We start from the raw sequence: 15,612 nt of genomic DNA, 5'->3' as shown, positions 1-15,612 counted from the left end.
TACATATTAAAGTATACCATAATGTATATAAAGCAATTACAATACAGTAGAGAAGAAAAAACCTCTTGTCCATTAAAAAAAAATTGCTGCCTTTGTTTCACGTGGAGAAGATTGCCTTTCACTTCCTGTTCCAAAGACACAGCAGAAAGTGAAGAGAGATCTAACCAGAGAAAGAGACTTTGAAAGATTTCCCATCACCTCCTTTTTTCTGTGATAACTCTAAAATGTTTTATTTCTCATCAGATTCTGTACTAAAGACAAAGGTAATGAGGGCGAATTCCCCAGAGTTGTGACACAAGCAGCGATTAAAAAAAATCTGCCAGAGGTTCCAATCTTTTCACATGCTAGCTAAACAAAAAAAAATTGCTTTACATACACTTAATGTGGTACTAAACCCAGGACCCTGCATTCACCATATCTGGTCTCCCACAGAACATGCAAATGCAATTATTTTAGTAAATATAAACGGCTGAATACCTTTTCTCATCAGCAGTATATAGACTTCTATCAGTGTCTGGTTAAACTTGTAGGAGTAGTTTTCATTCTGTCTGTCTGTCTGACCTATGAAGCTGCAGGACTCCTGACCCGCTGTCTGGACAGTGCTGATTGGCCCTGTGCTGACCACATGCACTAACCGAAGAAAAAAAAAAAACTCTCTAGCAATACACACCAAACTGAGCATGTGAAGAGTGATTGCAAAGGCTCAGAAAGAAGAAGGTGCTCCGGTCAGATGAGACCAAAATTGAACTTTTTGGCCTAAAAGCAAAACGCTATGTGTGGCGGAAAACTAACACTGCACATCACCCTGAACACACCATCCCCACCGTGAAACATGATGGTGGCAGCATCATGTTGTGGGGATGCTTTTCTTTAGCAGGGACAGGGAAGCTGGTCAGAGTGATGGCAAGATGGATGGAGCCAAATACAGGGCAATCTTAGAAGAAAACCTGTTAGAGTCTGCAAAAGACTTGAGGTTGGGGCAGAGGTTCACCTTCCAACAGGACAATGACCCTAAACATACAGCCAGAGCTACAATGGAATGGTTTAGATCAAAGCATATTCATGTGTTAGAATGGCCTAGTCAAAGTCCAGACCTAAATCCAATTCAGAATCCGTGGCAAGACTTGAAAATTGCTGTTCACAGACGCTCTCCATCCAATCTGACAGAGGTTGAGCTATTTTGCAAAGAAGAATGGGCAAAAATGTCACTCTCTAGATGTGCAAAGCTGGTAGAAACATACCCAAAAAGACTTGCAGCTGTAATTGCAGCGAAAGGTGGTTCTACAAGGTATTGACTCGGGGGGGCTGGATACAAATGCACGCCACACTTTTGAAAACAACATTTTTAAAACCATTTATCATTTTCCTTCCACTTCACAATTATGTGCCATTTTGTGTTTGTCTATTACATAAAATCCCAATAAAATAAATTTTACATTTTTTGTAACATGATAAAATGTGGAAAAAATTTAAGGGGTATGAATACTTTTTTAAGGCACTGTACATGGGCCGAATGTTGGGCGACATTGGCCAGTTCAATAGAAACCGTCTGACATTTAACGTGTGAGTCTGGCAGCCGGTCCAAAAGGAGCCAGCTATTCAGCCGGCTTCTGTCGAAGGGGCATGAGAGAAAAGATCTGCTGACCGGCTCCCGATCAGCGCTCTCACCTAATGGCTGAGAGCACTGACTGCAGTGTTATGGCGGGGGGGGGCATCCCCCTGTCAGGACACAATAGAACAGCAGGGGAGATCACTGTACAAACATTGGATTGTTAGTACAGTGGCTCCAACCTCAGCTGTCAGTTTTTTTAGTTCAGCCTGCTGTGTTGAACAAAAAAAAAACATTATGCCCTGTCCACACGATAGGATTTTCCGACAACAAATGTTCGATGGGAGCTTGTTGTCGGAAATTCCAACCATGTGTAGGCTCCATCGGACATTTTTCGTCGGAATTTCCGACAAACAAAATTTGAGATCTGGATCTCAAATTTTCCGACAACAAAATCCGTTGTCGGAAATTCCAACCGTGTGTACAAAATTCCACGCATACTCGGAATCAAGCAGAAGAGCCACACTGGCTATTGAACTTCATTTTTCTTGGCTCGTCGTACATGTTGTACATCACCGCGTTCTTGACGTTCGGAATTTCCGACAACATTTGTGTGATCGTGTGTATGCAAGACAAGTTTGAGCCAACATCCGTCGGAAATAAATCCAGGATTTTGTTGTTGGAAAATCCTATCGTGTGTACAGGGCATTAGTGTGTACTAGGCCTAACCCAAGAGGGATTATCCTAGGAGACTTTAATGCCTTGGTTAACAGCACTGGGAGGATTTACTAAAACTGGAGCACACAAAATCTGGTGCAGCTGTGCATAGTAACCAATCAGCTTCTAGGCTTTAGGCTCCATTCACACTAACGCGTTTTTTGATGCATTTTGCATTTTGCAGAAATGCATGGGAATTTTTTAACATGGGTTCCTATGGAACATGTTCACATCAATGCATTTTTGTACCTCTGCGTTTTTGGAAAGGGTCAGGGACTTTTTTTCATGCAAAATTCAGCGTTTTGCATGTAATAGAATTCAATGGACCAGCATCAAAAACGCAAGTACAGCGTTTTTGCGGCGTTTTTGACGCATTTTGTGCTTTTGGAGACAAAAACAAAAACGCAAAACGCAGCAAAAACACTGTAAAAACGCTGCAAAAACACTGCTCAAAAACGTGGCAAGCACCACAAAAAACACTGCAGAAACGCTCAAAAGCAACATGCAGAGGTGTGAATCGAGCCTTATTGTCAGAGCTTAACTGAATAAACCAAAGTTATATGCTGATTGGTTGCTATGCACAGCTGCACCAGAATCTGTGTGCACCAGCTTTAGAAAATCTCCCTTAAAGTGGAGTTCCAACTAAAAAAAAAATATTTAAAAGTCAGCGGCTACAAATACTGCAGCTGCTGACTTTTAATAAATCAGACACTTACCTGTCCTAGGGTCCAGTGATGCGTGGGAACCAAGCCCCGCTCGTCTCCCCCTCCTCTCTGCGGTGCCGGCATTGTCACTGTGGGCGCCCGGCTATGGCTTCACAGCCAGGCACGCACTGCGCATGTGTGAGCCGTGCTGCGACTGGCCGGCAATCATCTGGGACCTGTGACGTGTCCCAGGTGATTGCCAAGAGGGAGGGGGAGAGGTGAATTTTCTTCCGTAGCCACGGTGCCCCAGGAGGAAGTAGGAGCTGGAGCCCTCTAAAAAGAGGGTATCCGCTCCCCCCCCCCCCACAAAAAAAATTACATGCCAAATGTTGCATGTCAGGTGGTCACCTTCCCTTAAAGCGGAAGTTCCATTTTTGGGTGGAACTCCGCTTTAATGTCTCAAAATGGCTCCTAAATATGGCAAATACCATCGGTTTAGAAGTGCCTACAGACTTTTCCAGATCAATCACCCATTGCTACAAAGGAGCCTATCGACTCTGGTACCCTAGTAGTACAACATCTGCTTAGGGTCAATAAACTTGACAAGGGATTTTTTTATAAAATAAAAATATAGAAAATATCCCGTGGAAAGGACACGTCCATGTATGGTCAGTTACGTCACCGGTTGGCCTCCTTAACAACCAGCAACCCTCAGCTAAACTGACACATTTAGCGGTTGTAGGAATACCACTGCTAAATGTTTCACTTCACACCGCAGCTGGAGGTCCCGACAGCATTGAAATAACGTGCAGAAACACACGTTGAATACCGCAAAATAAAAATATACCTTATGGGATATTTACAGTGTGTTTTTTGTGAATTGCAGGTTCATGAGGTTAATACCATTTTAACTCAAAAATTCATACGGTATTTACCTCTTATTGAATTGATCCCACAGTACAAAAAAAGCACAAAAAAGCACAAATTTGATGGCAATAGACAACGACGAGTGCCCTATCGTTAACACTTGGAACTCTCTTTACTATAGAGACAAGGAGAACACTGAAGTCTGTAGACCATGGATCCCTGTACCAGCCCTCTTTGTCTTGCAATTCATAATAAGTATATTTAGAAAACCACTTTCTAAGCCCAGTATCAATTTCCTATGATGTCCAAGATTCAGTATGGACACGACCACTTCCAGGGCCGGTGCTACCACTAGGCAAACTAGGACGCCAGACCGCTGGTTTCCCTACTGTCCGTCTCTTGTTGGTCTCCGTGCTCGAAGTTTTTTGGTGCAGTGTTGGGGAAGCTTCTGCTCTGCAGCATGTAACTAACTCAGTCTCAGGCGGCCACTCCGTCTGGACCGATAGTGTCATTAGGTAGCAGTGCAGCACTGGAAGACATGTCCCGAGTCTCCCGAGAGAACGGAAGCAAACATCCCCTGCCGCTGCGCACCTCTATGATCAGTGACACCGTGACTTGTCTGTCTCTCTCAGAGACTCTCTGGTGATCATATTGACAGAAAAGCAAAGTATTGTTGACATTTTTGCAGATTTATTAACAAAGAAAAACTGAAATATCACATGGTCCTAAGTATTCAGGCCCTTTGCTCAGTATTTAGTAGAAGCACCCTTTTGATCTAATACAGCCATGAGTCTTTTTGGGAAAGATGCAACAAGTTTTTACCATCAGGTTGGATGGTAAACGTTGGTGGACAGCCATTTTTAGGTCTCTCCAGAGATGCTCAATTGGGTTTAAGTCAGGGCTCTGGCTGGGCCATTCAAGAACAGTGACGGAGTTGTTGTGAAGCCACTCCTTCATTATTTTAGCTGTGTGCTTAGGGTCATTGTCTTGTTGGAAGGTAAACCTTCGGCCCAGTCTGACGTTCTGAGCACTCTGGAGAAGGTTTTCATCCAGGATATCCCTGTACTTGGCCGCATTCATCTTTCCCTCGATTGGTCCTGTCCCTGCAGCTGAAAAACACCCCCACAGCATGATGCTGCCACCACCATGCTTCACTGTTGGGACTGTATTGGACAGGTGATGAGCAGTGCCTGTTTTTTTCCACACATACTGCTTAGAATTAAGGCCAAAAAGTTCTATCTTGGTCTCATCAGACCAAAGAATCTTATTTTTCACCATCTTGGAGTCCTTCAGGTGTTTTTTTTAGCAAACTGCATGTAGGCTTTCATGTGTCTTGCACTGGGGAGAGGCTTCCGTCGGGCCACTCTGCCATAAAGCCCTGACTGGTGGAGGGCTGCAGTGATGGTTGACTTTCTACAACTTTCTCCCATCTCCCGACTGCATCTCTGGAGCTCAGCTACAGTAATCTTTGGGTTCTTCTTTACCTCTCTCACCAAGGCTCTTCTCCCCCGATAGCTCAGTTTGGCTGGACGGCAGGGTTCTGGTCGTACCAAACGTCTTCCATTTAAGGATTATGGAGGCCACTGTGCTCTTAGGAACCTTAAGTGCAGCAGAAATTTTTTTGTAACCTTGGCAAGATCTGTGCCTTGCCACAATTCTGTCTTTGAGCTCTTCAGGCAGTTCCTTTGAACTCATGATTCTCATTTGCTCTGACATGCACTGTGAGCTGTAAGGTCTTATATAGACAGGTGTGTGGCTTTCCTAATCAAGTCCAATCAGTATAATCAAACACAGCTGGACTCAAATGAAGGCGTAGAACCATCTCAAGGATGATCAGAAGAAATGGACAGCACCTGAGTTAAATATATGAGTGTCACAGCAAAGGGTCTGAATACTTAGGACCATGTGATATTTCAGTTTTTCTTTTTTTAATAAATCTGCAAAAATGTCAACAATTCTGTGTTTTTCTGTCAATATGGGGTGCTGTGTGTACATTAATGAGGAAAAAAATGAAATTAAATGGTTTTAGCAAATGGCTGCAATATAACAAAGAGTGAAACATTTAAGGGGGTCTGAATACTTTCCGTCCCCACTGTATAACAACTGAACTCAAGAATGAATGATGGAATAAATTAGCACTTTGAGTGGTCAATGGGTGTTTTGCTTTGGACAAATATTACATAGGTATGAATGATAAAGTATATTTTAAGGGGCCCTGATTAGAGGTTCTAAAGTAGTTTTGTAAATAGAAGTAATAATGTTTGACATTGCATTTAAAGGAAATGAATACATTTGCATTACTATAGTACTTTATTTTATATGTAGCATCTGTGAATGGTGTAGGTGATGATTAGACCACTTTTTCCTTCTTATTGGGTATTACCTGCCAAGTCTATGGGGTATATACAATATTAAAGGTGGATGCACTGCAGAGGGTAAGTCCTGATGAGTGTGTGTAAAATATCTCAAGACTTTATGTAAATAAGTTGAAAACAGCACAAGTTATATATCGGTAAAGAATAATCATCCATCCACGAGGATTTGTTCAAGAACTACAGCAACGTTTAAGAGAACGTTATATTGAAACTTGTATCATCTCTTCATGGAGCAGCTGTAATCATTGCAAAATAACATCTGTAATGTTTCAGATCTGTTGCAATATAGATCATTTTGTTCTTGGAAGATTCACTATTTTATCAACATTGAATGGGACATTATGATGATTTTTATATATATATATATATATATATATATATATATATATATATATATATATATATATAAAAAAATCATCATAATGTCCCATTCAATGTTGATAAAATAGTATATATATATATATATATATATATATATATACATACACGAAAGGCAAATCCACTTTGCACTACAAGTGCAAACTACAAGTGCAAAGTGCACTTGAAATTGCACTGAAAGTGCACTTGGAAGTGCAGTCGCTGTAAATCTGAGGGGGAGATCTGAAATGAGGGGAAGCTGTTCTGATTTTATCATCCAATCATGTGCAAGCTAAAATGCTGTTTTTTATTTTCCTTGCATGTCCCCCTCGGATCTAGAGCGACTGCACTTCCAAGTGCAATTTCAAGTGCACTTTGCACTTGTAGTTTGCACTTGTAGTGCAAAGTGGATTTGCCTTTAGTAAATAACCCCCAGTATCTCACAAAAGTCAGTACACCCCTCCCATTTTTATAAATATTTTATTATATCTTTTCATGTGATAACACTGAAGAAATGACACTTTGCTACAATGTAAAGTAGTGAGTGTACAGCTTGTATAACAGTGTAAATTTGCTGTCCCCTCAAAATAACTCAACACACAGCCATTAATGTCTAAACCACTGGCAACAATAGTGAGTACACCCCTAAGTGAAACTGTCCAAATTGGGCCCAAAGTGTCAATATTTTGTGTGGATACCATTATTTTCCAGCACTGCCTTAACCCTCTTGTGCACGGAGTTCACCAGATCTTCACAGGTTGCTACTGGAGTCCTCTTCCACTCCTCCATGACGTCATCACGGAGCTGGTCGATGTTAGAGACCTTGCGCTCTTTCTCCTTCCATTTGAGGATGCCCCACAGATGCTCAATAGGGTTTTGGTCTGGAGACATGCTTGGCCAGTCCATCACCTTTACCCTCAGCTTCTTTAGCAAGGCAGTGGTCATCTTGGAGGTGTGTTTGGGGTCGTTATGATGTTGGGACACAGCCCTGTGGCCCAGTCTATGAAGGGAGGGGAACATGCTCGGCTTCAGTACATCACAGTACATGTTGGCATTCATGGTTCCCTCAATGAACTGTAGCTCCCCAGTGTCGGCAGCACTCATGCAGTCCCAATACATGACATTCCCACCACTATGCTTGACTGTAGGCAAGACACACTCGTCTTTGTACTTCTCAGCTGGTTGCCGCCACACATGCTTGACACCATCTGACTCAAATAAGTTTATCTTGGTCTCATCAGACCACAGGACATGGTTCCTGTAACCCATGTCCTTAGTCTGCTTGTCTTCAGCAAACTGTGCATGGCATTTCTTGTGCATCATCTTTAGAAGAGGCTTCCTTCTGGGACAACAGCCATGCAGACCAATTTGATGCAGTGTGCGGCGTATGGTCTGAGCATTGACAGGCTGAGCCCCCACCCCTTCAACCTCTGCAGCAATGCTGGCAACACTCATACCTCTATTTCCCAAAAACAACCTCTGGCTATGACGCTGAGTACAGGCACTCAACTTCCTTGCTTGACCATGGCGAGGCCTGTTCTGAGTGGAACCTGTCCTGTTAAACCGCTGTATGGTCTTGGCCACCGTGCTGCAGCTTAATTTCAGGGTCTTGGCAATCTTCTTATAGCCTAGGCCATCTTTATGTAGAACAAAAATTCTTTTTTCAGATCCTCAGAGAGTTCTTTGCCATGAGGTACCATGTTGAACTTCCAAGGACCAGTATGAGAGAGTGAGAGCGAGAACACCAAATTTAACACACCTGCTCCCCGTTCACACTTGAGACCTTGTAACACTAACGAGTCACATTACACCAGGGAGGGAAAATGGCTAATTGGGCCCAATTTGGACATTTTTACTTAGGGGTGTACTCACTTTTGTTGCCAGCGGTTTAGACATTAATGGCTGTGTGTTGAGTTATTTTGAGGGGACAGCAAATTTGCACTGTTCTACAAGCTGTACACTCACTACTTTACATTGTAGCAAAGTGTAATTTCTTCAGTGTCACATGAAAAGATGTAATAAAATATTTACAAAAATGTGAGGGGTGTACTCACTTTTGTGAGACACTGTATATATAAATGTAAATATGTTTGTATGTTAGTTCATTTATACTGGTCAATCATAACAGTTGTCACATGCAGCCAGAAGGCAACAGGGGCTTTGATGTACATCTTTTTGGCTCTGTAAGACCCCTTTCACACCAAGGGCGTTTTGCAGGCGCTATAGCGTTAAAAATAGCGCCTGTAATCCGCTCTCAAACAGCTGCTCCATTGAAAGCCCAAGGGTTTTCACACTGGAGCGGTGCGCTGGCAGGACGTCAGGAAAAGTCCTGCCAGCAGCTTCTTTGGTGCGGTGAAGGAGCGGTGTGTTTACCAATCCTCCACCACTGCTCCCCACTGAAATCAATGGGGCAGCGCTGGGACTTCTCTGGCAAAACGCCGCTATTGCGGCGCATTGCGGGCGGTTTTAACCCTTTCTCGGCCGCTAGCGGGGGGTAAAAGCGCCCCGATAGCGGCCTAAATGTGCTGCAAATCCGACGGTAAAGCGCTGCTAAAAATAGCAGCGTTTTACCGCCGACGCTATAGGCAGCTCGGTGTGAAAGGGGTCTAATATGTTACGTAATATCAGCTTATGTCTTTGGGAAATAATCAGTACATAAAACCCGTGTACAGCCGCTATAGAATTAGAATGATAATCTGCTTTCATCTTTCTCCCACATGTGGTAAACCTTCACTTTACATAGCAAGAAGTCTTCGTTCTTTACAAAGGGGTCAGTCCAGCCCGGACACCAAGGTGACCCGAAAAGCCCAGATCGGATTCCACCTTAGTTTCCCACATAAGAAAGCATGCTAGGTCAAACATACCGTCCCTCAACCACCTCACCCTTTACTGTATATATAAAATCCAAAACATAAGGCGGCACTCATGGGGCTTGAAAGGTGAATACTCAGTCATAAGGTTTATTTTGACATTTTGGTGAGGAAATGAAAGTGAAACAAAACAACATACTTGTGCTAAAACCCGTCCGATCATTTCCCCCCAAATGTGATGACATCAACAAGTGCAAGTATCTCCAAAAGGGGATGACTGGAGAGGGAGGAGGCCTGTAGCCTGCACTGGAGGGACGGCTTCAGAATGGACATGTCTTTTTCTTGTCACTGGCACTTGCCATTAGTGCCTGGGTTTGGCTGCATCCTTAATCTATGCCCATTTTGTATGCACTACATTGTTGTTGTTCTTTTGTGCTTTCTGTTTAGACTTATGCCTGCCAATTTTTAGCTGTAACTTTGACTTTGCATTTGGTGATATCATCACATGTGGGTGATAATGATTATAAGTGTTTTAGGGTGTGTGTGCTGTTTTGTTTCACTCCACAGTTGCCCTGGGGAAGACAAGATTGTGCCTTATCAAAATAAACCTTATCACTGAGTGTGCACATTTCAAGCCTTGTGAGTGTTGCCTTATCTTTTGCATTTTATCTACTTTATACCTTGATGAGCACTTAGGCCATTTTATATATATATATTACACGTACGCACGCATGCACACACAAAGAGAGAGTGGGAGAGATACATACTGTACATTTACGCTATTAGCCTCCTGTGTGTAAATTGAGCAGTTGAGGGCTGGTCTCAGGCACACCCGTCATAGTTTTTGAGCTAAGAGGGACATAGGGGGTTATTTACGAAAGGCAAATCCACTTTGCACTACAAGTGCACTGCAAGTGCACTTGGAAGTGTAGTCGCTTTAAATCTAAGGGGTAGATCTGAAATGAGGGGAAGCTCTGCTGATTTTATCATCCAATCATGTGCAAGCTAAAATGCTGATTTTTATTTTCCTTGCATGTCCCCCTCAGAATTATAGTGACTGCACTTTCAAGTGCACTAGTAGTGCAAAGTGGATTTGCCTTTAGTACATAACTCCCATAATCAAACATGTGCTATAAATGGGCATTACTTGTAGTCAGTTGCACATTTTAAAAGCCATCTGATGTTGCTCTGATTTTCAGTCCATGCTGTATTTGTGACTGGATTGGCTGAAGATCAAATGTAAACCAAACACTGATGCTGCAGGTTGGCAGCTATTTAGTTCCACCCTTGTTACAACAAAGAAAAGCAAGGGTCCTATTATTTACTGACAGTTTCCTGCTAGACATCTTCCCAAATATTCATTAACCCCTATTTCCACATCTGTGGGCTGTGTAATGAATGCATTACTGGAGGAAAAATACAAGGTGGGCACAAACATCCTTGCACATAAAGGATATCTAAACCCAAGAACAAAATGTAATATACTGCAGTTTACCAGATTTCAGTTCAACATAAAGGAAGTTACAAGGATGCTGAATTTCTATTAGAATTAACATGGATTTGCAGAAATTGTACTTTAATGCTACACTCACAAGACAGTTGCCTCAAAGGAAATTATGGGTAACTTTAAGGGCCCGTTCACACCATGTAAAAGATTTCCTGCACAGAAAAAAACTCAACATCAATATTGTGGTGTGAACAGGGCACACAGAGAATAATCGTTTTCTCCTCACCATCAGAACACACTAGCACAGTGGGAGTGATTGAGAGAATCAAGTAATTTTCTTTCGTTCAATCTGCTGGTTGAAGAAAAAAATGGTTAATGTATGGCCAGCTTTACTTTATACCTAAGTTATGTTTATCAACGCATTTGTATTGTTTTACTTTGTTTGATGTGCAAAGGGAACCTGGCAACTCATTTAAATAAGGCTTCCTGTGCATAGATGTAAGCAATTCACAGGTGGAGGTCATAATGGAGGTGAAACAAAAGAACCAAGGTAATTACTATAGCAATTGTGTGCCAGAATGGACTACTGCCTAAGGCTGGATTCACACCTATGCATTTTTTGTGCTTTTTGCATTTTGCAGATTTGCACTACAGATCGTGTTCCATAGGAAACAATGTTAAATGGACTGCAGTGCAAATCTGCAAAATGCAAAAAGCACCAAAATGCATAGGTGTGAATCCAGCCTAAAGCCAAACTCTTTGATGATGAAATATTTTATTTGCCCTTTTGTTAAAGCATATGCAAAGATTAATTTAATTTAAATGATGTTGAAGTTTTAAAAGTTACATTTTGAAAAATCCCCACACATTTATTTCCTTGATTTCTGTGACACATAGGGGTTTATTTACTAAAGCCAAATCCACTTTGCACTACAAGTGCACTGCGAGTGCACTTGGAATTGCAATCACTGTAGATCTGAGAGGAACATGCAAGGAAAATAAAAAACAGCATTTTTGCATGCACATGTTTGGATAATAGAAATCAGCAGAGCTTCATCTGATTTAGATCTTCCCCTCAGATCTACAGCGACTGCACTTCTAAGTGCACTTGCAGTGCACTCGTAGTGCAAAGTGGATTTGCCTTTAGTAAATAACCCCCATAGGAGTTGATTTACTAAAGGAATAGACTGTGCACTTTGCAAACGGCAGTTGCACTCTGCAAGAGCAGTTACTCCAGAGCTTCGTAAATGAGCATAAGTTCATCCAATCATGTGTAAGCAAAAATGCTGTTGCTCAAAAGCTTTGTACATGAGGTAAATCTTAATTTTTCAAAGAATGCCCAATCACTTGCTAGGGAAAAAAAACAGCATTTTTGCTTGCACATGATTGGATGATGGAAGTCATGCTAATTTATGAAGCTCTGGAGTGCAACTGCACAAAACAATGTGCACAGTCTATTTGTCTTTAGTAAATCAACGCCATAATGACATAATCACAATCCCTTGTAAATATGCACTGCTTATGTCACACGTTTCACAAAGTCTGCCTTCTGAACTACTGGAAGCACTGCCAACATTGTAAACACAATGGGGTTGATATACTAAATGCAAGTGCGCAAGTGCACTTGGAAGTGCATTTGGAAGTGCAGTCGCTTTAGATCTGAGGAGAAGATCTGAAATCAGGGGAAGCTCTGCTGATTTTATCATTTAATCGCAAAAATGCTGTTTTTTTATTTTCCTTGCATGTCCCCCTCAGATCTACAGCAACTACATTTCCAACTGCATTTGCAGTGTATTTGTAGTGCAAAGTGGATTTGCTTTAGTAAATAAACCCCAGTGCATCATATCTGATTGCAGGCGGCAGGGTACTATGAAATGGAAAGTAAGCCAAAGGAATGTGCAGAGGAGAAGCTGAAAAGAATGCAGGGAATGCAGGAAATTTTGAAAAAGATAGCCAGCAGGCCAAACTCATTACAAAAAAGGAGATTTTTCAGGTAGGCTTATATTGGATTGTCAAAAAGACAATTTGTTTGTATAGCTATTACAGTGCTAATGTTTTAAAATTAAAGTGTAAGCTGTGCCTTTCAAACTCCTTTAAATTATTCTAAACTCTTTAAGGTGGAACTTTAGTCCCTTTTTAAAAAGGATGGACAGGCAAGAATTTTAATGCAGAACAGACATGCTTTGTCTCTTCCGCTTTAAAGTTACTTACCTGCCTGTCCGTCGCTGTGCGGAGAGCCACGCACACACAGCTCACTGTACAAATTTGGGAATGCCGAAGCTCCAGCGCAAGTGCAGGAGAGACGCCATCCCCACACGGTCAATGACGCTCAGAAGCCTGCCGCCCGAAGATGTCAGCGGCCAGACGGGGAGCTCGGGGACGCTGCATCACTGTATCCCAGATGAAAAGCTAAAGCCTCTATTGATATAGATTACATACAAAGTACAGTAGCTCACAAAAGCGAGTACACCCCTCACATTTTTGTAAATATTTTATTCTGTCTTTTCATGTGACAACACTGAAGAAATTACACTTTGCTACAATGTAAAGTAGTGAGTGTACAGCTTGTATAACAGTGTAAATTTGCTGTCCCCTCAAAATAACTCAACACACAGCCATTAATGTCTAAACCACTGGCAACAAAAGTGAGTACACTCCTAAGTGAAAATGTCCAAATTGGGCCCAATTAGCCATTTTCCCTCCCCAGTGTCATGTGACTCATTAGTGTTACAAGGTCTCAGGTGTAATGGGGGAGTGGGTGTGTTAAATTTGGTGTTCTCGCTCTCACTCTCTCATACTGGTCACTGGAAGTTCAACATGGCACCTCATGGCAAAGAACTCTCTGAGGATCTGAAAAAAAAATTGTTGCTCTACATAAAGGTGGCCTGGGCTATAGGAATATTGCCAAGTCCCTGAAACTGAGCTGCAGTACGGTGGCCAAGACCAGGCATGTACTGGCCAGGGAGTTTCCCTGTGGGCCGATGGCTCAGTGGGCCGGTCAGGTGCAGTCCTGGAGCCGCTCCTCTCTGACAGTGAGTGATCGCGATTTCACTCCTGTCACCAAGGAGCTGCTGCAGACACTTGCACAGAGAGGATTAGACGTTCTGCTGCCTCCATCCTGAAGGGGGAGATAGACAGCCGGCAGACTTTCCTTCCTCTCCCCCCTTATCACTTATCACATGCTTGGATAGAGGAACAAGATGCTGCCTTCAGAACTGTGAGTACATGGGGGGGGGGGGGGGTGAGGGAGGACACACTGACGTGAAGGGGCTGTTGATGGGGACACTCTGCTGTAAGGGAACTGCTTATGGGGACACTCAAAATTAAAGTGGGCCGGTCTGGATGAAGTCCAGGGCCAAATTTTTGTCCCAGTCCAGCTCTGGCCAAGACCATACAGCAGTTTAACAGGACAGGTTCCACTCAGAACAGGCCTTGCCATGGTCAACCAAAGAAGTTGAGTGCTTGTGCTCAGCGTCATATCCAGAGGTTGGGAAATAGACGCATGAGTGCTGCCAGCATTGCTGCAGAGGTTGAAGGGGTGGGGGGTCAGCCTGTTAGTGCTCAGACCATACACCGCATACTGCATCAAATTGGTCTGCATGGCTGTCGTCCCAGAAGGAAGCCTCTTCTTTTTTAAATCAAAACAGTGTTTCTTGAGCATAGAAAGTATATGACAACAGGCACTACAATTGCGAATCAATCCAATTGACGTACATAAAGGCATTACATAGGTCAGTAAAAGAGCTTGCATAGTACAGTCTGTTAGATGCATAATAGTGCGAGGCCAATCAGGGGGGAGGGAAGGGGGTCCTATAGGGGGCCCATGGGGTTACCAGAGAGGAGCGTGTCTAGTCCTCTGCTACGTTGATGCACAAGAGAGCCCGCAAACAGTTTGCTGAAGACAAGCAGACTAAGGACATGGATTACTGGAACCATATCCTGTGGTCTGATGAGACCAAGATAAACTTATTTGGTTTCAGATGGTGTCAAGCGTGTGTGGCGGCAACCTGGTGAGGAGTACAAAGACAAGTGTGTCTTGCCTACAGTCATGCATGGTGGTGGGAGTGTCATGGTCTGGGGCTGCATGAGTGCTGCCGGCACTGGGGAGCTACAGTTCATTGAGGGAACCATGAATGCCAACATGTACTGTGACATACTGAAGCAGAGCATGATCCCCTCTCTTCGGAGACCGGCTGCAGGGCAGTATTCCAACATGATAACAACCACAAACACACCTCCAAGACGACCACTGCCTTGCTAAAGAAGCTGAGGGTAAAGATGATGGACTGGCCAAGCATGTCTCCATACCTAAACCCTATTGAGAATCTGTGGGGCATTATCAAACAGAAGGTGGAGGAGCGCAAGGTCTCTAACATCCACCAGCTCTGTGATGTCGTCATGGTGGAGTGGAAGAGGACTCCAATGGCAACCTGTGAAGCTCTGGTGAACTCCATGCCCAAGAGGATTAAGGCAGTTCTGGAAAATAGTGGTGGTCACACAAAATATTGACACTTTGGGCCCAATTTGGACATTTTCACTTAGGGGTGTACTCACTTTTGTCGCCAGCGGTTTAGACATCTATGGCTGTGTTTTGCGTTATTTTGAGGGGACAGCAAATTTACACTGTTGCACTGTTATACAAGCTGTACACTCACTACTCATTTACATTGTAGCAAAGTGTAATTTCTTCAGTGTTATCACATGAAAAGATATAATAAAATATTTACAAAAATGTGAGGGGTGTATTCATTTTTGTGAGATACTGTAAGTCTGGTATACCATCATCCAATTTAGAAGAAAAAGGACTGGGGGATCGGTTCCCAACCGATCACCCATAAGGGGATTT

At 42.9% G+C, this 15,612-nt stretch overlaps 1 protein-coding gene across 1 annotated transcript in view; it reads right to left on the bottom strand.

Moving 5' to 3' along the window:
* The window catches only part of RESF1 (retroelement silencing factor 1), a 111,987-nt gene that overhangs the window by 49,139 nt on the left and 47,236 nt on the right, over nucleotides 1-15,612 (bottom strand). The window lies entirely within an intron of this gene.

This window comes from Aquarana catesbeiana, linkage group LG03, assembly GCF_042186555.1.
Source record: "Aquarana catesbeiana isolate 2022-GZ linkage group LG03, ASM4218655v1, whole genome shotgun sequence".
Classification (NCBI taxonomy): Eukaryota; Metazoa; Chordata; class Amphibia; order Anura; family Ranidae; genus Aquarana; species Aquarana catesbeiana.
The sequence above is the reverse complement of the archived record's forward strand: the minus strand, read 5'-3'. Positions and strand labels throughout refer to the sequence as shown.